Source organism: Triticum dicoccoides, chromosome 1A (genome assembly GCF_002162155.2).
Source record: "Triticum dicoccoides isolate Atlit2015 ecotype Zavitan chromosome 1A, WEW_v2.0, whole genome shotgun sequence".
NCBI classification, from domain to species: domain Eukaryota; kingdom Viridiplantae; phylum Streptophyta; class Magnoliopsida; order Poales; family Poaceae; genus Triticum; species Triticum dicoccoides.
In genome coordinates this window covers 26,267,086-26,290,742 of record NC_041380.1, presented here as the reverse complement: position 1 = coordinate 26,290,742, position 23,657 = coordinate 26,267,086, and the positions used below count along the sequence as shown (strand labels likewise).

At 46.6% G+C, this 23,657-nt stretch overlaps 1 pseudogene; it reads left to right on the top strand.

The window, feature by feature from the left end:
- Positions 1 to 341: 341 nt before the first annotated feature.
- LOC119354019 overlaps positions 342 to 23,657 on the top strand; it is a 72,537-nt pseudogene continuing 49,221 nt past the window's right edge.

Below are 23,657 nucleotides of genomic sequence, written 5' to 3'. Positions count from 1 at the left end.
TTCGCGGTTCCCTAGTTTTAATTGAATTTTTGCCGCACTGCCAACTTTGTGTGGTGTGGCGAGCATCCACATTACTGTGTTTGGACTTTCTGATTTCGCTCCAGTACAAGTGAATTGTTCTTGGTCCGTTTCTTCATTCAAAACAGCTATCATCTTCTATTTGTCCTCCCCTGACTAGTTTCTTGTTCATGGTTGCTGCAGGGCTGCAGCAGGAGCTGATCCCCTCACAAGTCAGTTCTCTCCTCACATCTAGCTAAATCATTGTTGCTACCTTTTGACCAGCACTAACTGAAATCTCACTACAGTATATACTTTATAACTGCACTTCAGATTCTTGGGAGATGAATTTGTGTGGGAGCCCAATATGCTCCAACCAAGATGTGGCCTCGTGTGCTTCAAAGAAAATATTTTCAACTCCTCTACCTGCATGAATCATTTGGTGGCGATTGGCGGCGTCGCGATGCTTCTGTTCATGCTCACACTCCAGCTGTTTGTCGAAATTCCAAAGAATAAAGCATCCCCGAGGCAGCTTATCATGCTCACTTCACGGCTACATTTGGCTGCTGTGCTCTTCAGTGGCTGCCTGGGTTTGGTTTATCTTGGGCTAGGAATCTGGGTGCTGGGAAATAACTTCAATCAGGGTGCTTCTGTTTACCTGTCACATTGGTGGCTTGTAACATTATCTCAAGGGTTGAATTTGATCCTTACCAGCTTCGCTTTCAGCATCAGGCCTCGGTTTCTTGGAGCCGCATTTGTTTGATTTTGGTCCGTCTTGCTGATCATCTTCGCAGCATTCATCTCTAGTTCTTCAGTTGTTTATATTGTTGCAGAGAAGACTATCACAATTAAAGCTTGTTTGGATGTTCTGTCCTTACCAGGTGCAATTCTCCTCCTTCTCTATGGCATTCAGCACAGGGTTGTTGAAGAGGGTTATGGAAGAACTGGAAATGGTTTACACGAGCCCCTGAACACGGCGGCAGGCAGTGAGGTAGCCGATTCTGAGAGTCGGGTAACTACCTTTGCTAAAGCTGGGTTTTTCAGTGAGATGTCATTTTGGTGGCCGAATCCTTTAATGAATAAGGGGTATGAGAAGCCCCTTGAGGACAACGACGTGCCACTTTTAGGCGCCATGGATCTAGCACAGAACCAGTACTTGATGTTCATGGAGAAGCTGAACAGCAAGAAGAGAAAAAAAATCACCATCAACACAACACCATGGATCTTCTGGACTATTGTTTCTTGTCACAAGCATGCGCTCTTGGTCTCAGGTTTCTTTGCTTTGCTCAAGGTTCTCACCTTATCTACTGGCCCAATACTTCTCAAGGCATTCATCAATTTATCACTTGGGAAAGGGACCTTTAAATATGAAGGGTACGTGCTTGCTGCGATGATGTTTGTCTGCAAATGCTGTGAATCGTTGTCTCATAGACAGTGGAATTTCCGCATTCGGAGATTAGGACTGCAGGTGAGGTCATTCCTGTCAACAGCTATTTATAAGAAACAACAGAAGCTATCAAATGCAGAAACAATGAATCACTCTTCTGGGGAAATTATGAACTATGTGAATGTCGATGCCTATCGGATTGGGGAATTCCCATACTGGTTCCATCAAACATGGACAACAAGCGTTCAGCTTTGCATTGCTCTAGCAATTTTATACAAAGCGGTTGGTGCTGCAACGCTTTCATCGTTGGTTGTCATCATTATCACCGTACTCTCCAATGCTCCATTGGCCAAACTGCAACACAAGTTTCAGAGTAAACTTATGGAAACGCAAGATTCAAGATCGAAGGCCATGTCTGAGTCACTAGTTCATATGAAGGTCTTGAAACTTTATGCATGGGAAGCTCACTTCAAGAAAGTCATCAAGGGGTTGAGGGAGGGTTGAGTACAAGTGATTGTCAGCATTCCAGCTTAGGAGGGCATACAACAATTTCCTTTTCTGGTCATCACCCGTTTTGGTTTCGGCAGCGACCTTTCTAACCTGCTATCTTTTGAAAATCCCTCTTGATGCTAGCAATGTCTTCACCTTTGTGGCAACTCTACGTATCGTGCAGGACCCAGTTAGGTCAATACCAGATGTTATTGGAGCTGTGATACAAGCTAAGGTTGCTTTCACTCGGATATCAAAGTTCCTTGATGCACCTGAGCTAAACGGACAAATTAGGAAGAAATACTGTGTTGGCATTGACTACCCTATATCGATGAATTTGTGCAGTTTCTCATGGGATGAAAATCCATCAAATCCAACACTAAAGAATATAAATTTGGTGGTCAAAGTTGGAGAAAAGGTTGCAATTTGTGGAGAGGTAGGGTCAGGAAAGTCGACGCTTTTGGCTGCTATACTTGGAGAGGTCCCCAAAACTAAAGGCACAGTATGTTCTCTTACTACCTTCATCTTTTCATGAAGCAGAAAACCACATGGCTGTTAGTTTATGAGGTAATGATGTGCTGGTGTTATCTTTATCGCCCAATTGTGTAATCTTATAAACCTTGCCACTCTATTCCGAAATGTCTTTTCAGAATTTACTGCCTAATAGTTGGGGAGCATAGCATTGTTGTATGCAAGATCATTAAAGTATGTTTAAAAGATACACAGCATGTTGACAACTGTATCGCGTTCGGTTTTCCAAAGTTGATATAAAAATAATGCTTGACAATAGTTGCCACGTTGAAGTATGCCAACTAATTATTTTTTTCGTCATAAGAACTTAATATCAAATTATTGATCTTTGCATAAAAAATTCAGATCCAAGTCTTTGGGAAGATAGCATACGTTTCTCAGAATGCATGGATCCAAACAGGGACTATGCAAGACAATATTCTCTTTGGATCTTCGATGGACAGGCAAAGATACCAAGACACACTCGCGCAGTGCTCATTGGTCAAGGACCTTGAAATGCTGCCATATGGAGATTGTACTCAGATTGGGGAGAGAAGAGCAAATCTTAGTGGTGGTCAGAAACAGCGTGTCCAGCTTGCTCGTGCACTATACCAAAATCCAGACATCTATCTTCTTGATGACCCTTTCAGTGTTGTTGATGCCCATACAGCAACAAGTCTCTTCAATGTAAGGATCATATAAACAGATGCATATGTTTTACTATTTGATTGTGAACTGTTTTCGAGTAAATTACACAGAAACATACCTTTTGAGGTTGATGTATAACAGAAAACCACAACTTCAGTTATTTTTTTCACATAAGGAGTATTTTTAGGCTGATGGTCAGAGGAGTATTTGACACAAACACCTTTGACCACCGCCCCATTAGTTTCTCTCCCTCGGCCAGGCCCCTGTTTGGCCAGACCAAGCTGTTCTTCCCCAACTCCAGTGAGACACTTTCTAGGTCTACTGCAACCTGTGAACAATTTTTAAATTAATTTTGTCTGTAGCATCATCAACTCTCCTGATCATGTCCCACTGTCCAAATCTTAGAGAAATCCTACCAGGGAGTGTCCAGTTGGCATACGCGCTTTGCTGACACATTGGCATTGGCGGCAGAGGTGCTTAGTTTTGTCAGAGATAGAGAGATAGAGGCGGGCCTGCCCAGAGGAGGAAGACAAGTTGGGAAGGGAGACGCTTCTTGTTATGTGAAAAAATTAACTGGAGTTGTGGTTTGTTGTTTACATCAGTCCCAAAAGGTGTGTTTCTGTGTACTTTATTCACTGTTTTACGAAGCTCTTTTTTAAGAGGGATCTTTTTTTTGGAAATGGAGGAGGACCGCCGGCCTCTGCATCTGGATGATGCATGCAGCCACTTTATTAACTATTCACACAAGACCTTACAAAGTCATACAACAGTAAGACTGAAGCAACCGTCTAGGCAACAAAAGTGTCGCTACTCCTATCCAAGAGATGAAGGGATGCTGATAGTCTGGCCTAGTACCAAACAGACCTCGCAGCCAAACCTAACATCTAAGACCTGAGGTCCCATCCAGGACGCCTGCCGGGTATGGGTCACCTACTAGTCCGGCGCACCCCTCAACCAGGACGCCAGCCGGGTCTGAGGCCGCCGCAGCCACCTGCCACCAATCCATCTTCAGAGTTGTACTGCTACATCTACGTTGCTCGGTCTAGCTGCCGTCAACGCCACCACGACGCCAGACCGCGTCACCCTCCTGCGCGAGTCCATCTCTGCGCATCGGACGCAGAGTCACCACAGCGCCATGCCGCCGAGACCCGCCGCCATCAATGAGTGAGATGCCGCACCGCTCCACCAGAGAATCCGTCCTCTGATCCTGCATCCAACTGCTGCTCAAAAAATGATGCCCCCATGAGGGAAAACGACGCCCCAAAAGCACCGCCATCGTCCAATCCGGAAACTCCGGATCAAGGTTTTCACCCAGAGCAGCGCAAGCAAGTCGACAGAAGCTGCAAAGGCAATGTCTTCAACAAGATAACGACGCAAAAACGCCGCCATCGCCCGCCATGACCCGAGTCATAGCACGGTTTCATCGGCAGCTCCGTCTCCCCACTGTACGCCGGGACTGGATGCGAGAATCCACAACCATCTAGCCGACCACCTCCGGCGAAGAAGATGGCCACCACCTCCACGCCAAGGGCCGGAGCCCCCGACGTCCTCGTGTCGCGTGCCTAGTCCAGAGGTCGCTTGCCGCGCCGGAACAAAGGATGCGCATGACGGCTCGAGGAACCACCATCCAGATCCGAATGGGATCCAGATCAGACACCCTAACCGCCGACATGATCTCTTCGTCGCCGCTGTAAGTGCATCTAGTGCCCCTTAGTGATTTTGGTGTATTGAAGACTTATAGGTTAAGGGACTAATGCATTTGTGAGTGTACACAAGTCTATATGTCTATGAGGAGTTTGATATTTACAGAGAAAGTCGACCCCTAAAAATGAAGTTCTTCGACTGAAGACTTTGAATCTCTGAAGACTTTCTGAAGACTTTGAAAGTGAAGAAATTGGTGTGACCTTGAAGACTTGGTATTCATTCGTGGAATATGAAGGTGAAGACTTTTGTTTTCGTAGTTTCATTTTCTCTTTCTTGAGTCATAGGAAACACCGTACTGTTAAAGGGGGTCGAGGAAATACTAAGGAAAATTTTCCATGTGATGCTCAACTCAAAATCCTACACCTACCAATCCCTTCGAGTGAAGCCATTGGAAATCTCATACAGTCCAGTTATATTCTTCAGTGACAGAGACGAAGTTCTTCTGGTCTCTGAGGAATTTGTTCTGACTGAGGAGTTAGGAATTCGCTAGTGCGGATTGCCTACACAGTGAGGAACATGATAGCCCTGAGGAGTTTGCTACTCAAAATTCCGACCGTTGCTGTGCTATGCGCCAGCTGTACCAAAATATCTATCCACCTGACGGTCATATCATTGAAGGGAATTTATGTCTTATCATGTCGGGCTGCTCCCTAGGCTATAAATAGCCGCCCCCTACAACCACTAGCTGGTTGGCTGCTCCGAGAGAAACTGACACTTGTCATTTGAGAGCAACCCATCCTCCGAGGACTTTGAGCAAAAATCATCAAGTGAGGAAAAACCAAAAACCCAAACCCAAACACCTACAAACCCCAAGTGATTGAGCATCACTGAAGAGATTGATCATTCGTGGATCCGAAGCTTGTTACCTTTGAAGACTGTGCTTCTTCCAAACGGTTAGGCGTCATGGTTTAGAGCATCCAAGAGGAATTGTGGATCGCCGAGTGACCAAGTTTGTGAAGGTTTGGAAGTCGCCTGAAGACTTACCACGAGTGATTGGGCGAGGTCTGTGTGACCTTAGCTCAAGGAGAATACGGTGAGGACTGGGTGTCCTGAGCTGCGTGTTCATGACTGGGTGTCCGGGACTGTGTGTCCTCGAGTTTAAATACTCAGCCGCTCCAACCAGACGTACAACTGAGACAGCAGTTGGAACTGGTCTACCAAATCATTGTCTTCACCAAGCTTACTGGTTCTATTCCCTCAACTCTTTCATTTCCTCATAACTGTGTTGTGTGTTTGTTCATATCTATGTTTGAAGACTTTGACTGAAGACTTTCTCAATTTCCTCAGTTCAATTTCTTCAGTCTGTTTGTCTTCATCCTGTGTTATCCTGTGATTACGCTTTTCAGTACTCTATGCCTATCTTCATTTCATCATGATGACCATGCTTGTATTCTGTCATGTTTACTCTTGAGTACTTATTCCGCTGCTAGTAGTTCTTTGCTAAGGAATTTCCTCACCGGCAAATTCCTCAGTGAAGAATTTCATAAAAATAGCATATTCACCCCCCTCTTTCAATTTGTATCAGAGCAAGGTACTCCATTGTTTTGTGTGATTTTGGTTTAACCGCCTGGAGTTTTAGTTATGTCGACCGCAGGTATGATCAAGGTCTCTTCTGGGTGTCCTACCTTTGATGGGACGGACTACCCCTACTGGAAAAATAAGATGCGAATGCATCTTGAAGCAATTGATAACGATCTCTGGTATGTTGTGGAAAATGGTGTTCCCTCAGTCACACCTTCTCTGAATGCTGCTGATGTGAAGAGATTCAAGCAACTCGACTCTCAAGCGAAGAATACCATATGTGGCCATCTGAGCAAAGGACAGTATGGCAGAGTGAGTGCTTTGGAGACAGCGAAGCTTATCTGGGACAGGTTGTCCAAAGTGAATGAAGGAGTCTCAACACAGCATGACTCTCGAGTTGATGTTCTTCGCAATCTCTTCAATCGCTTCAAAAGACTCGACAATGAAAATGTTCGACAAACCTTCGATCGCCTCACTGACATTTCAAATGAGCTTCAAGCACTTGGTGCCACTGACATCACCGACCATGGGGTGGTGAAGAAATTGCTGAGATTGCTTGATTCCTCATTTGACACTCTGGCATTGATGATACAAGAACGTGCTGATTACAAGTCACTTGATCCCGCTGATATTCTCGAGAGGCTAAATACTCACGAGTTCCAACTTGCTGAAAAAAGGGATCTCTATGGTTCAAGCTATGGCAGATCATGTGCACTGAAGGCCAAGGCAGTATCTGAGTCCGAAGATGAAGACTCTGGTAGCAGCCTTGGCGATCCTGAAGAACTAAGCCATGATCTAGCTCTGCTCGTGAAGAAGTTCAAAAGTTCTCAAGACGCAGTCGCCTTGGAAGACCCTCAAGGAGCAATGATTCCTCATCCAATGACTACAAGAGGAGGCTCTGCCACAAATGCAAGAAACCTGGACATTACATTCAAGATTGTCCACAGTGGGAAAAGGAATCAAAGAAGAAGAAATACAAGGATTACTGTTCGGATGATGCGAAGAAAAAGAAGAGATCCACAAAATCTTCATCATCAAAATCCTCAAAGCCTTCATATCACAAGAAGAGAAGCTCCTAGAAGTCTAGGGTATTCATTGGCAAGGAAATGGACTCAGGCTGAATCTGAAGAAAATGAGGAAGAGGAGTCATCTGAAGAGTCCAAATCCGGAGTGGCGAGCCTAGCTCTCGCTACTGCATTCGTCAGCAAGTCTATCTTCAACACTGAATAAAATGACCTCACCAACAAGGCTGATGAAGGGGATGATGACTACGCTCCCACCTATTGCTTCATGGCAAAGGGTGCCAAGGTACTCAAATATACCTCATCTGAATCAAGTGAGAATGAATCTAATGAAAACCTTAAGCCCAGCTATTCTAAACTTGCTAAGATTGCTGTAAAACAACAAAGGGCTTTAGAAAAGGTTCAAAACATGCTAGACAAAAGTGATGATATGTTGGGTGAAGAAATGGATCGCACTGAAACTTTGACTGGAAATCTTCAGAGACTTCAGTCCAAGCTTGACAATCTTCAAAGTCATCATAACACTCTCTTATCGGATCATGAGAAGCTTTCTTATGAATTTCTTCAAAGAAAGCAAGACCTTGAGAAGCTAAGAGTGAGTTATGAATATCTTCAGAAGGAGCGTGATTCATTACTTGCTCAACAAATCAGCACTTCTCAGGAAGAATTTGTTCCTCCATGCTTGAAGTGCATTGAACGTGAATCTGCTAATTCTTCACCTGAATGTTCAAATGCTGCTAATGTTTCAAATTCTTCACGTGCCTGTGCTATCACTAATTCCTCATCTGAGGACATTGCTAGTATCACTGATGATGCAGGGTTGAAGGAATTGTACATGACAGACATGTACAAAAGCCTCAAAGGGCATCAGGCTCTATGTGATGTGCTTAAAAAGTAGATCCTCAATAGGAACCCTAGGAAAGAGGGTATTGCCTTTGAAAGGAAACTCAATGCTGATGGTACATATTGGAAGCCTGAGCAGTACCCCAAAACTACATGGGTTGCTGCAAAGGGACCTCCAGTTGATCCATCTAACTTATCTAGATTTGCATGTGAATCTCCTCATTCTGATGATGAGTCATTTGACTCCAACTATAAACTGCTCAAAAATCAGAACGGTGAAGCATTTGCTAGATATGTTGGTACTAACTGCAGGAACGGTCCCCCTATGAAGAAAATCTGGGTTCCCAAAAGATGCCTTAAAAATCTTCAGGTGAATTTCATCATGACGCCACCTGTGAAGAATAGGAACCCCAGATCAAATTCTTCATATGGACCAAATTCTTCATATGGATCAAAGTCCTCATATGAACATCATCGTGCTAACCCGTCTGTTTCGCAGGGAAGATATAAGGATTATGGATATGTGCATTATTCTTCAAATCATTATGTCCATAAGTCCTCGAAGAATTTCTCTGCATACTCTTATGCTTACTCTAACCCCTCTTATGTGAAACGAAATGGACTGGCTTCTATGCCATCCTTCTCATATTGAGCTCGCAGAATGATGAACTCTTTGCCACCCCTTCAGATGTGGGTGGTGAAGAAAAAGAACTAATCTCTTCTGCAGGGTCAGGTCTCCAGACATACGTAATCGTCTGAAGAATTTGCTGGAGACCTGAGTATGCCTGATAGGACGCAGGCTAATCATGAAGAAATGAACTTTCATTTCTCACGTCCTCATATTGCTTTATCTGTTCTTTTTCCTGATGAAATTGATCTGATGAATTGATGTCATATTCTTCACTAATGAAGTATATGAGTTTGTAAGCTACACTAATTCATCTGCAGGATGATCAACCCAAAGCCCCTGAGTGGGTCCTCGATAGTGGATGTACAAATCACATGACTGGTGACAAGAATCTATTGATGGATGCTCCATTATCTCCGTCGCATCTGAAGCATATCATCTTTGCTGACAAAGGCAAAAGTCAGGTATTGGGTCTAGGTAAGGTTGCGATCACAAAGGATCGACACATGGACAAAGTCATGCTTGTTGAGTCCGTAGGATACAACCTTATGTCTGTCTCAATTCTTTGTGATCTTGATATGGTTGTTGTCTTTGGCAAGTACCGTTGTGTTGTGGTTATGGAAGCTGACAATTCCAAAGTCTTCGAAGGCTTTAGGAGAGGAGACCTGTATATTGTTGATTTCTCTACAGGACCACAACCAGCCGTGTGCTTACTTGCAAAAACTTCAGAAGGCTGGCTCTGGCATCGATGACTTGGTCATGCAGGCATGAGAAATTTGCACACACTTGCAAAGAAGAAGCATGTCATTGGCATCGAGAATGTCAAATTCCTCAAGGATCACCTATGCGGAGCCTGTGAAGCTGGGAAGATGACCAAGGCCAAGCATCCAGCGAAGACTATCATGACCACTACTCGTCCATTTGAATTGCTTCACATGGATCTCTTCGGTCCTAATCATTATTCTGCTGTTTCAAATGAAGCATCTCAATATGGCTTTGTTATTGTTGATGATTACTCTCGTTATACATGGGTACACCTTGTTACTTACAAACATGAAGTGCAGGAAGTCTTCAAACAATTTTCCTCGAGGGCTTCAACCAACTTTGGTGTGAAGATCAAGCACATCAAAAGTGACAATGGCACTGAGTTCAAGAATTCTGGTCTCGATGATTATCTTGATGAACTTGGTATTACTCATGAGTTATCTGCTCCTTACACTCCTCAGCAGAACGACGTCGTGGAGCGCAAGAACAGGACTCTTGCTGAGATGGCTCGCACTATGCTTGATGAATACAAAACGCCTCATCGTTTCTGGACTGAGGCAATTGATACTACGTGCCACATCATCAACAGAGTATATCTTCACAAATTCTTCAAGAAGACTGCCTATGAACTCCTCACTTTTGTGGGCACTATGCTTTTGTCTCTATTACAGAGCCCACTAAGGTAGATGAAGCATTTCTGGAGCCTGAGTAGATTCAGGCCATGCAAGAAGAATTGCATCAGTTCGAGCTCAACAATGTCTGGGAACTGGTCAAACATCCAGATCCTCGTAAGCACAATATCATCGGCACAAAGTGGATCTACCGCAACAAGCAAGATGAAAATGGCCTTGTGGTGAGGAATAAGGCACGGCTTGTAGCTCAAGGCTACACACAGGTTGAAGGAATTGATTTCGATGAAAATTTTGCACCTGTTGCTAGACTTGAGGCTATTCGCATATTACTTGCTTATGCTAACCATCATGATATCACTCTATATGAAATGGATGTGAAAAGTGTGTTCCTCAATGGTAAGCTTGAGGAAGAAGTATATGTTGCTCAACCCCCAGGTTTTGAAGATCCAAAGAATCCTGACAGAGTCTTCAGACTCAACAAGGCCCTCTATGGCCTCAAGCAGGCCCCACGGGCATGGTATGATACCTTGAAGGAATTCCTCATGAAAAAGGCTTCAAACCCGGTTCACTCGACCCTACTCTTTTCACTAAATCTTATGATGGTGAATTATTTGTGTGCCAAATATATGTTGATGATATTATCTTTGGTTGTACTGACCAACGTTATAGTGATGAATTTGCCTATATGATGAGTGAAGAATATAAAATGTCTATGATGGGAGAGTTGAAATTCTTCTTAGGTCTTCAAATTCGTCAACAACGCAATGGCATATTCATATCTCAGGAGAAATACCTCAAGGATGTACTTAGGAAATTCGGCATGCAAGATTGCAAAGGCATCAAAATTCCTATGCCCACAAATGGCCATCTGTGCACTGATGAAAATGGTATCGACTTCGATCATAAGGTATACCGCTCCATGATTGGCTCTTTAGTGTACCTATGTGCATCTAGGCCAGATATAATGCTTAGTATTTGCATATGTGCCCGATTTCAAGCTACACTGAAGGAATCACACCATAAGGCTGTGAAGCATATTCTTTGATATCTAGCTCACACACCAACACTTGGATTATGGTACCCTAAGGGCTCGGCTTTTGATCTCATTGGATATTCTGACTCTGACTATGCTGGTGATCGTGTGGACCGCAAGTCAACATCTGGTACATGTCATTTCCTCGGACGATCTTTGGTCTGTTGGTCCTCGAAGAAACAGAACTGCATATCACTATCTACTGCTGAAGCTGAGTACATTGCCGATGGTTCTTGCTGTGCACAATTGCTATGGATGAAGCAAACCCTCAAGGACTACGGCATCAACATGAAGAATGTGCCTCTCTATGTGACAATGAGAGTGCCATCAAGATTGCTCACAACCCAGTTCAGCACTCAAAGACAAAGCACATTCAGATTCGTCATCATTTTCTTCGTGATCATGTGTTGAAGGGCGACATTTATATTGAGCATGTGAAGACTGAAGAACAGCTAGCCGATATCTTCACAAAGCCCTTGGATGAGAAGAGATTTAGCAAGTTGCGGTGTGAGCTAAATATCCTAGAATCTTCGAATGTTCTTTGAAAAGGACACTAATCCTAACACTTATGCAAAATTGATGACTTAGATGTGCACATGAAGAAACGTTTTTCTTCAATCAGTGAAGAATAACACTCTTAGTGTGAAGAAATTAATGAAGAATTTGATTCTCAGAACCCTACAATAATTGTACGCGGTGTCTGAAATCATCATTCTTATACGGTGGGTCATGCTACCACCAAAAGTTGAAATTCCTCAATTGTTCATATTCTTCAACTTTGCATTGTCTTCACTGTTTCCGTCATTTTTCTTCATTGGTTTATATATATATATATGAGTTTATGTCCTCTACATCATTCACTTATTGCTATTTCTTCAAGTTGATCTTTCTGCTAAGTGAATGTGATCGGACCCTTCCCCTCTATGCTGTACTCAACCCAATCTGTTCACAAATTCTTCATGTGCATTCTATTTGAAACTCGTTCAAAATCTTCACTGTGTCCTTGTCAGCTGAAGAAATTGTGAACGGAACTTTAAAACCTATCTTATCTAAATTTTCGGCTTTGCCGCTCAAACCGTTCCGCATCCCACGATATACTTATCCACTCACCCATGATCTAACACGATCTCCACCTCTTACTACGTGGGTGACACATGTCATGCGAATGAGAAGGGTCAGGGGCACGTTCGTCCAATTTCTTCGGGCGAGCAGTTTTTCACTGTGGCTATAAATACCCCTCCTTCCCTTCCTCACTTCTTTTACTCCGCTCGATCTCTCTCCAGCTCGAGCTTCTCAAACCCTAGCCCCGCCGCTACTTCATCGCCGCCGGTGAGGAAGAGCTTCACTACCTCGACCTCGTCGCCGACGTACTCGCGCTGACCGCGGAAATCTTCACTTCGCCGCCGCCATAGCCGTCTTCCTCCACCAAGTTAGGGCGTGGAAGATCTGCACAGACGAACTTCACATCTCCTCACTCCAGTTCATCGTGTTCTTCGTTCAGGGTAATTAAAAGTTACTTTTACTACCCTCTTTGATTCAAATGATTATCTAGAAAATCTTCAAAGGTGTTTTTCTTCATATCTTCACACACTAAAACACCTCACAAGTCATCTGTTCTTGATTCGTTTCTCTAAGCATCATTTTCCTTCAAGATTCCTCAATTGTCTGGATCTTCGATCTATACAACTCTGGAACCTAAGACAAAGAACGCTTAGTGAAATTCTTCAAGACTCATCTGGTCAAATTCCTCAAACCTGTTCTTTTTGAAAAACCTTCTGAGAACGCATATGACCTCTCCAAATTCCTTGCAACTATACTCTGTTCACAGGTACTCATGTCAGCTGCTGAATCACTAGGTTCTCATCAACTTAACTCATTTGCAGTGTTCCTCGAAGAAAAGTTGCACACTTCTTCAGAGGATTCGATTGTTCAAATTCCTCAACTGAAGAAAATGGTCGATGGTAAGAAGCCACAGAAAGTTGGAAAGAGGCCTGAGGTCAATACAGCGTTTGAGATCCCTGATGAAATATATGCTGGGTATTGCACACCTACTGAGGAAACCAAGAATGAGCGCAAGGTGCGCATTCAGAAGATAGAGAGGAGATGGGCTAGAGAGTGAAGGAAATACAGATATGTCACTCCCAAGTACATGAAGAAATTCAAACTCAATCCTCCATGCCCAAGACCTCCATTGGCACCTGGCCAAATAGCTGATCCCACCAGCCTCAAGCGCCGTGAGGACTATCCTGATGAATGAGCCAAGCGCCAAGCCAAGTTGGCTAAGCAAGCCAGAGAACCAGTGAGGAAATTCAATGAAGACTCTGCTGCTGCTGCTGCCTCTACTGTCAAGCCGAAGAAGGCTATGTCAAAGAAGCCTGCGCACAAGCCAAGTGCTTCACCAACAATGCCCTCAAGGCCAAGCTCCTCGGCAATGACCTCACGGCAAGAATCCTCAAAGCCCTCACGGCCAATTCCTCATGCTGCTCCTGTTCCTCAAAAGTCCTCAGCTCCTCCCCCAAAGTCTTTGGTAGCTCCGACTAAGTCCTCAGCACCTGTGCATCTTGCCTCGTGCCAAAGGACTGCAGGCATCTCCATTGCCTCAGGTGTCTTAGCTAGTTCCTCAGCTGCACCAAGTTCCTTAGCTGGCCCCTCACTGCTGAAGACAAAGTCAACTGCCGGACACGGTCCTCGACCAAGTCCTCAGAGGCAGGTCGCTTTCCAAGTATCGTCTGAAGAAGATGAAGCTGATGATGATGAACTTGCAGAAATCATCAGAGACAGGCAAGTCAGGGCTGCTAGAGCCAAGGGAACAGAGGTGCCACTGCTTTTGGATCCCAAGTTGATCCTCGAGTACATTGATGTTTGGCACAAGGACCCCAACACTCCCATGCCTGATTTCAAGCTGATTCCTGGCCAGAGTCACATGCTGACCCACTTCATCCAAGAAGAAAAGTGGAAACTTGAGAAGGCCAGGCAGATCAAGAAAACACAGTACAAGAAAGAGCGCTATCTGAAGAAAAACGTTGTCTCTATGACAACTGAAGAACTTGTCACTATTCAAACTGAGATCAAGAAACTCAGTGATGACTTTGATGCATATCACGCTGATTGGCTTGGAGCCAAGGTTTGTTTTGTGAAACTTGACGATAACTTACCTCAAATGTTGCAGCCCCAACGCAACAGGAAGTTCCTCAGGCTGAAGCATCTGCTCAGCCGACTGAAGAACATGCCAGCACCGCTGATGAAAATCAGGCTGCTGAAGAAAATATGAGTTCCAAGGCTGATTACTGCATTCCAGCCGATGAAGAAATTGCCAGGGCACCCACTAGTGGTGCGCCTGAAGAAAATGAAGAAAATCAACCAGATTCCTCAGCTGCTCCTACGCCTACTTCAACTCCCATCCTTCCATCTGCATCAGCTGCGAAGAAGACCAAGGCTGCAGAGCGTGCTGTAGTGAAGAAAAGGAAAGCATCAGCTGCTTCAGATTCTTCAGGTCCGAAGAAGATGAAGCCTATGACAAGTTCATTTGCTAATCCCATTGATGTTGTTCCCATCTCAACCAGGCCATCAAAGGACCTTGTTCCTTTTGATGAAGAATATGTGATCCCCAGCGGATCTGATGAAGAAACTCCTTCCGCTGCTTCGTCTGAGCAGTTGGATGAAGAAATTGAAGTGGATGGGATCCCTTCAACACCTGTCATCTCCTCGCCCACGCCTCAGTTCACAGCTGAAGAAGCTATCGTTGAAGAAATGGAAGATGAAGATGTGGACATTGGCTGCTCCACACCAGTGATGACTGATGACTTTTAGGAAAGTCAGCACCCCAACTCTCCACTCTTCACCCCTCTACAGCAAATTCCTCAGTCCCCCGCAACAACTGTTCAACTAGGCTCTGAAGAAACTCACCCCACTGCATATGTACATGAGGAAATTCCAGCCACTAGTGCTGAAGAAACTGTTGTTGCTATACAACTGACGACGCAGACTGCCACTGAAGAGGAACCAGAAATTCCTCAGCCTGAAGAACCTGCGATTGAGATTCCTGAGGTTGTGATGCAACTCACTGACACTCCTCTGCCCAAGCCAAAGGATCCATTCTCACGCAAGCAAAAGTTCAAGGCTGATGATTTCTTCGACGAGCATGTATTCTTCGAAGACTACAACCCCTATAATTCTGCTCGCATTAGGAAGAGGTGTTTCTTGTCACACCCTAGCTAGTTCATGCATTAGAGCGTTGCATCATGTTTAATTTCCCAGAAAACTGAAATGGGGATGACAGAACCCCCAGCACCCCCTGGAGCAACTAGGGTTTACTAAAAACTTTTTCAGTGAACCTGAAATGCCCTTCTAAAAAGTCCACCCTTTTTGTTTTGGGTTAAAACCTTTGACCAAAATGGTGCACACTTTTCTAGGACATCTTAAGGTCATTGGATTAATTCATATAGTATTTGCATTTGGGCATTTAAATGTTATAAAATATTTTAAATGCTCAAGTAATCATAAACTAAAATGTTTACTGTTGGATATATTCTAAGCAGTAGCCATGATTAGTTTCATGATTTTTGGAAATGCCCTTGCATTTTTAATAAAGCCCTGAAGTTACAGAAATAATAGAAAACAGAAAAAAGGAGAGAGAGAAAGGATCCAGCCACTTACCTGGCGCAGCCCACCTGGCAGCCACTGGCCGGCCCAGCACTGTGCTGGCCCGTGCCAGTCATCGCCTACCTCTGCCAGTAGGCAGAGGAGGGACACGGCGCACGCGCCCGAGCTCGCCACGCCACCACCTTGCTCGTGTGCTTCGCCTGGTCACCGCCTCGACGCCACTAACACCTCCTCGGTGTCACCCCGGTCTACCCGACACCTCACACTCCCCCTGCTCTCTCCCTCGCTCCCTCGACACCATGGCCCACACAGCCGTGCCCACGCCGTCGTGAAGCCCACAGCCACCGCCTTCCACTCATCGTCTCGCCGTGCCAACAAGCTTCGCCGTCGTCCACTGGTTTGCCTCGACCGATCCCCGAGCGCTCGCTCGCCCCGGAGATGCTGCACCGAGCTCGTCCCGATCCGCCATCACTGGAGATCCCCCTCGCTACCTCGACCGCTCCAGCCCCTCCCCGAGCTCGCCGTTCGCTCCCCTACACTCGCAGTGAGCCACTGACCCTTCTCACCCTCTCCGTTCTAGCTCTCGTGCACCGTACGTGCCGCCTCGAGTTCGCCCGCATGCAACGCCACCTGACGAGTCTCAGGCCACCTAATGGTCCGACCGTCGTGCCCAGCTTCCTCCCCGCGCCGTGTAGAGCACGTACGTGCCCTGCATGAGCCACCACGACCGTCACAACATCGATCCCGACCTCACCCGAGCTCCGGCGACCGCCAAGGTCGACGCCGACGACGACTCCGGCCACCCCAGGTCCAACCACCTACACCACTCGACGTGGACGAGTGCCCGCGTCACGTAGATGCCCTCCGCCGGCCATTTGGTCACCGCAGGAGGAAACCCGCACCCCTCCGCCGTCCCTGGCCTTGCCGGCGACGAGCCGTTGACCTGGTCCGGCGGGTTTGACCCCGCTTGATCGGGGTTTGACTTCCCCCCTGACTCACTGACATGTGGGCCCCAGGCCACTAACTAAACTAGGTTAGTATTAGTTTAATGCTAACTAAACTTAGTTAGTTAGTTGACACTGACAGACGGGACCCACAGGTCAGGGTTGACCTGGACCGTCTCAGTTGACCGCTGACGTCACACTGACGCCAAGCTGACGCAGTAAATCCTTTTCTGGATTTATTCTTATATAGGAAATTCCAGAAAATAACCAAAACTTCAAAAAATCATAGAAATTAATCTATAACTCAGATTGAAAAGATTTATATATGAAATTTGATCAGAAAAATTCAATCTTTCCATCTATAATGGTTTCATGCATGACAAAATAATTTAACCTTGCTGTTTAGGTGAAACAAGCTAATACACTTATAATGCTTAAGAACATAAGCTTCCATTTGAATCTTTGATTCAAATGGACCAATCTTTGATTCAAATGGACCCAAACCAACTTGTTTCACATTGCATTAGGCAGGACACCTCATATTGCCATGTCATAGCATGCATCATGTTGTTGCATATTGCCATGTGATGATTGTGTTCTGTGGTGTCTTTCGTGGTAGGTTCTGCCTCCGAGGATATCTCCGAGTATCCAACTTAAGGGCAGTACCCTACTACTACTTCATCAGGCAAGCAGCCCCATTGATCATATCGATACAATCCTATGTTCTCGCTTCTGCTCTCATATACTGCATTAAGACAACAATGTTTAAAACTGCTATGTGCTGCGGTAGCTGAACCCTTATCCTCTGCATGACCTGTCATTGCCACAGTAACTAGATGAAACCCACTAGCATGTGTAGGAGTTGATTGAGCCATGTATGTGTTTCCTACCTTGCTATGCCTGCTATGCTTAGAGTTGTGTCAGGTCTGGTCCATCTAGGTGATGGGCTAGGGTGAAATGTTTATGTCGGTAATGTGAGGGATGTGTTGAACATGATTTGGTAAAGGTATCGATGAGAGGCCATGTAGGAGTACATGGTGGGTTGTTTCATTGAGGCCGTCCCTAAGAACTGAGATCTGTATGTGTGATTTAAGATTCAGTTACTACCACACATTGGGCCCTGAAATATGACCCCGCTCGACTTACTGACCCCTCCCATCCTCTGTCCAGGAGTTGCAACTAGTTTCTGGTGTTTATAGGTTATGTGTTGGCGGCCGTGCGTAGCGCTGACCCTAGGGGTGGGCTATGTTGCGGTAGATACACCGTGGCCGGGTATGTCGGGCGCCTGTTTGGCGTCTCGGGACCCTGTACACATCGTTTGGGGCCGTTGAGGACACCCTGGCCGGATTTCCTTGCAGATGGAATCCGAATAGGCGATGAACCTGGACTAGAGACTTGTGTGGTTAGTTAGGTCGTGGTCTACACCCACGTCGGTTTTCGCTTGAAGTCTGCCGAGCACATGTCGTGTGCAGACGCTGAGTGGTGGAAACATGTGTGACGAAGTACACCTGAGGGAGTCCTGGATTAGGGGGTGTCCAGATGGCCGGACTATACCTTCAGCCGGACTCCTGGACTATGAAGATACAAGATTGAAGAATTCGTCCTGTGTCTGGAAGGGACTTTCCTTGGCGTGGAAGGCAAGCTTGGCGATACGGATATTTAGATCTCCTACCATTGTAACCGACTTTGTGTAACCCTAACCCTCTTCGGTGTCTATATAAACCGGAGGGTTTTAGTCCGTAGGACAACATACAGAACAACAATCATACCATAGGCTAGCTTCTAGGGTTTAGCCTCTCCGATCTCATGGTAGATCTACTCTTGTACTACCCATATCATCAATATTAATCAAGCAGGACGTAGGGTTTTACCTCCATCAAGAGGGCCCGAACCTGGGTAAAACTTTGTGTCCCTTGCCTCCTGTTACCATCCGGCCTAGACGCACAGTTCAGGACCCCCTACGCGAGATCCGCCGGTTTTGACACCGACATTGGTGCTTTCATTGAGAGTTCCTCTGTGTCATCGCCGTCAGGCTTGATGGCTCCTACTATCATCGATAGTGATGCGGTCCAGGGTGAAACTTGTCTTCCCGGAGAGATCTCTGTCTTCGGCGGCTTTACACTGCTGGCTAATTTGCTTGGCCATTTGGAGCAGATTGAAAGCTACGCCCCTGGCTGTCAGGTCAGGTTTGGAAGTTTAAACTACACGGCTGACATCCGTGGGGACTTGATCTTCGACGGAGTCGAGCCACTGCCGAGCGTGCCGCACTATCACGACGGGCATGATCTAGCTCTGCCGCCGAACAGTGCCCTGGAGGCCGCACCCGCATCGGCTTCGACCCTTAATTCGGAGCCAACTGCGCCGATCGAGGATGGGTGGTTGGACGCCGCCTCGGGGGCTGTGATCCCAACAACGATCGAGCCGAACACCAGCCCCGCACTCCGCGAGACTCGTGACTCCAAGGAGCCGGACTCCTCCCTGGACTCCGAACCTTCCGCGCCCCTACCGATCGAATCCGATTGGGCGCCGATCATGGAGTTTACCGCCGCGGACATCTTTCAGCACTCGCCCTTCGGCGATATTATAAAATCACTAAAGTCTCTATCTTTGTCAAGAGAGCCCTGCCCGGATCATGGCCAGTAGGATTGGGATACGGAAGACAAAGAAATTCGACGCCCACCCACCACCCACTTTGTAGCCACTGTCGACGATCTAATCGACATGCTCAACTTCGACTCTCAGAACATCGACGGTATGGACGACGATGCGGGAGGCGAAGAAGAACCACCGCCCACAGGGCGCTGGACGCCCACCTCATCATATGACGTATACATGGTGGACGCACCAAAAGATGATGACGAGGAGCGGAAGGACGCACCGAAGGCTTGTTCCCTCGAGAAGCAGTCAAAGCAGCGACGCAAGCGCCACCCCAAATCTCGCCTCGACAGAAATAACGATCACACAGACCCAGCGTTGGAGCAGGGCGAACCGCTGCTTTACAACGGCAATCCGGATAATCAAACCGAACAAAAAAAATCTATCAAGGATAATAGTCCTGATGACATAACGCCGGACAGGCACCCGGAGCAGCAGAATGCCCGTAAAAGGCTTGTTGCCACCGCGAGGAGTCTTAAAAAGCAGAAGCAAAGGCTCAAGGCTGCGCAAGACACACTCCAAATCAGATGGAGTAAAATACTCAACACAGCAGCGAGGTACGGCGACAATCTCCCCTCCAAGAGCTACCCAAAGCGGAAGCTGCTACCTGAATTCGATGAGGAGGCCTCAGACCCCCCACAACCAAATATCAAAGCAGCCACCTGGCCGGATAGACGACCCCTCTGCCAACACAGAGCGGCAAACAACACCACTCACAATACAACACGAGACCCATGCGAGGGCTTGCACCCAAAGGACGGCGCAACAAGATCCATCTATGGACCATGCAAGCGCGCCCCATCATACAATGCAACACAACAAACATCCGAACAATGCGGTACACCCAGCTACAGGGGTGCCGCACACCCCCTATGTTTCACTGATTAGGTGCTGGACCATGAATTTCCAGAGGGATTCAAACCCGTAAACATAGAGACATACGATAGAACAACAGACCCTGGGGTCTGGATTGAGGACTACATCCTTCATATCCATATGGCTCGAGGAGATGATCTCCACGCCATCAAGTACTTACCCCTCAAGCTCAAAGGGCCAGCTCGTCACTGCCTTAAAGGCCTCCCCGAAAGCTCCGTTGGAAGTTAGGAAGAGCTCGAAGATGCCTTTCGGGTAAATTTTCAAGGGACTTATGTCCGACCTCCGGATGCGGACGATTTGAGTCATATAACTCAACAGCCCGGAGAGTCAGCCCGACAGCTTTGGCACATGTTTCTTACTAAAAAGAACCAGATTATCGACTGTCTGGATGCCGAAGCCTTGGCAGCTTTCAAGCATAGCGTCCGTGATGAATGGCTCACCAGACACCTCGGCCAAAATAAGCCGAGAACGATGGCCGCATTAACAAAACTCATGACCCGCTTTTGCACGGGTGAGGACAACTGGCTAGCCAGATGCAGCACTAGCAACCCCAGTACATCTGAAGTTAGAGATGGAAACGAGAAATCATGGCGCAACAGCAATAAAAAATGCCGAAATAAAGAAGACAGCAGGAAGGGCACGGCAGTAAATGCCGGATTCAAAAGCTCTCGGCCAGGTCAGCAGAAGCCACCCTCTAAAGGCACCAGGGATGAACTGTCCAGCCTCAACAAAATTCTGGACCAAGTATGTCAGATCCATAGTACCCCTGGTAAACCTGCTAATCATATCCACAGAGAATGTTCGGTCTTCAAGCAGTCCGGCAAGCTCAATGCTGTAGACAAGAGGGAGGATACACCAAGTGAAGAAGAGGACGAGCCTCCCAAGCAAGACACTAGGAAACAAAAGAAATTTCCACCAGAAGTCAAAACAGTAAACGTGTTACACGTGATCAAGGGAAAAAACAACGCGGCACTCCCAGGAAAATATACCCAAGTGCCTTTCACCGCGAAGTCCTGCCACTGGTCGTTTCAACCATCACTATCGACCATCGCGATTACTCAGCAAGTATCCGATGCGCAGGATGGGCTGCCTTGGTATTAGACCCAGTAATTGGCGGATATCACTTCACACGAGTCTTGATGGACGGCAGCAGCAATCTAAACCTAATATATCAGGATACAATCCGCGGGATGGGTTTAGACCCAACAAAAATTCGCCACAGCAATACTACCTTTAAAGGAGTAACGCCAGGCCCAGGGGCTCGTTGTATGGGCTCCCTCCTACTACAAGTTATATTCGGCTCCCTGATAACTTCCGTCACGAGCATTTAACCTTCCACATCGCTCCGTTCCAAAGTTATATTCGCTCGCTTTAATGCAATACCACACTACGCTTCCCTCACACTCAAGATGCCCGGTCCACTTGGCATCATTTTAGTGAACGGAAATATCAAGCGATCTCTACGCGCCGAAGAGAGTGCGGCTGCCTTGGCAGCCGCACACTAAAGGCGCCCGGACTAGCGAAAGCATCCAATAGGTCGTCAAGACCTCAGACACAACTAATCAAGTCCGGCGCCACTATTTATACCGAATAAATGGTCACACCCCTATTTGTCAATACAAGGGGCTCAACGCGTGCAGACAAGTGGCAATTTTTTCTCATCTTAAATTAAAAACTATCTTTTTGCACGACAACTTTTTCACCTAAATTCCTCTCTTTTACAGACGATCATCATGCTACACCCGTCCAGGATACGGCACAACAGAGACACAGGCGCATACGTGCAGCAGGGACCCGCTCCAAGGATTCTTTTTAGATTAAGACCCTACGTAAACCTTTTTTACTATCTCTTGTTGATACATATCCACCGTTGAGAAGGATGCTGATGTCTTGGCATGTGGCCACGCCAGAACAATGCACCTACCTGGACACAAGGGGCTTCTAACAAAGGCCATTATTTAGGCCCGGTTTATACCACAAAGACCGAATACCTTAGGGAGTGTTCGGCGTCGCGAGTTTGGCCCTATATGCATCAGCTCCGAATCATTGTCTTTGGTCAAATGTTGGGTTTGCCCGGCTCCTGTGTTTTGGTGCCTTACGTTCCACTTTACCAGCTAAGGTAGCACCAGGAGAACTACTGCGATTGTGCCCTGGTTCATCCGGACGAGCACCTCAGTAGAGAAAGCCGAAAACTGACTATCATGATATAGCGTGAGACTGGTCAACCACTCGATGACTTGTTGGAATGTTAGAATTCCTCCGCCTTAACGAAGGGCCGTTTTCCGGCAAGGCATGTACGCACCCCGGGATCGGGAGAGTGCGGAGCCACCAGGGGCTATCTAGTAGCCCCACTGTCAAACTCCTATGGCTAAGTGAAAGTGCTAAAGCATTATAGTCCGGTTGCCTTGCTCGCTCCGCTATCACCTCCTTAATAGGACCAAGACGTTGGGCTAAGTGTGAACGCATGTTTTCTGCGAGCACCTCCGCATTATATGCGTGGGGGTTGAAGCCGACAGCTGCAATCTTTCAGGTTATACACATGTATACATAAACGGCTGCCCAGGAGGCATCATATTACTTTTAGGAAAAATTATAAAAATAGCCTTATAAAAATTTATAAAAGCATTTCGCTTACAATGAGATTACATATCACTCATACATAATATTTTTTGAGCATTGGGTCTCTATCAAACGAGCACCCTCAAGAACTTCTTCAAAGTAGTGCTCAGCAGGCATTCGGCCTGTGGCCGAATCCCGCGCTGCAACAGTAGTAGCATACATCTCCGCCCAGTATGCTTTAACACGGGCAAAGGCCATCCGTGAGCCCTCTATGCACGCCGACCTCTTCATCGCATTAATGCGAGGCACCACGTCAAGGAACTGCTGCACCAAGCTGAAATAGCTGTTCGGTTTTGGCCTTTCCGGCCATAGCTAATCCACAACAGACCTCATGGCGAGTCCGGACAACCTATTCAGTTCGGCCCATTCGGCTAATTGGTCAGTCAATGAAAGCGGACGCTCGGGAGAATGGAATTGTGTCCAAAACAGCTGGTCCATTTCACGGTCCGTCTCTCCCTGGAAGTACTTGGCCGCATCGGCAGCGCTCGCCGCCAAATCCATATACACATCCTCCGAACTCCACAACCGATCCAGAGGGGCATACCGTGGATCTCCGAAATTCCTCCGCAACATAAAGGATTTCCCAGCTACAATATCCCCGGCTTACCGCAGCTCCTCCTTCTTCGCTCTCATAGCAGAGCGGATGTCTTTTCTCGTCGCAGTAGCCTTCTCAAGGTTCGATGCCTTCGCTAGGTTTTCCTTTTCAAGAACCCGGCAATGGTCGGCGGCGGCTTTTAATTCTATGACCATCTTGGCCATCTTATCTCGGCTCTCGCCATGCG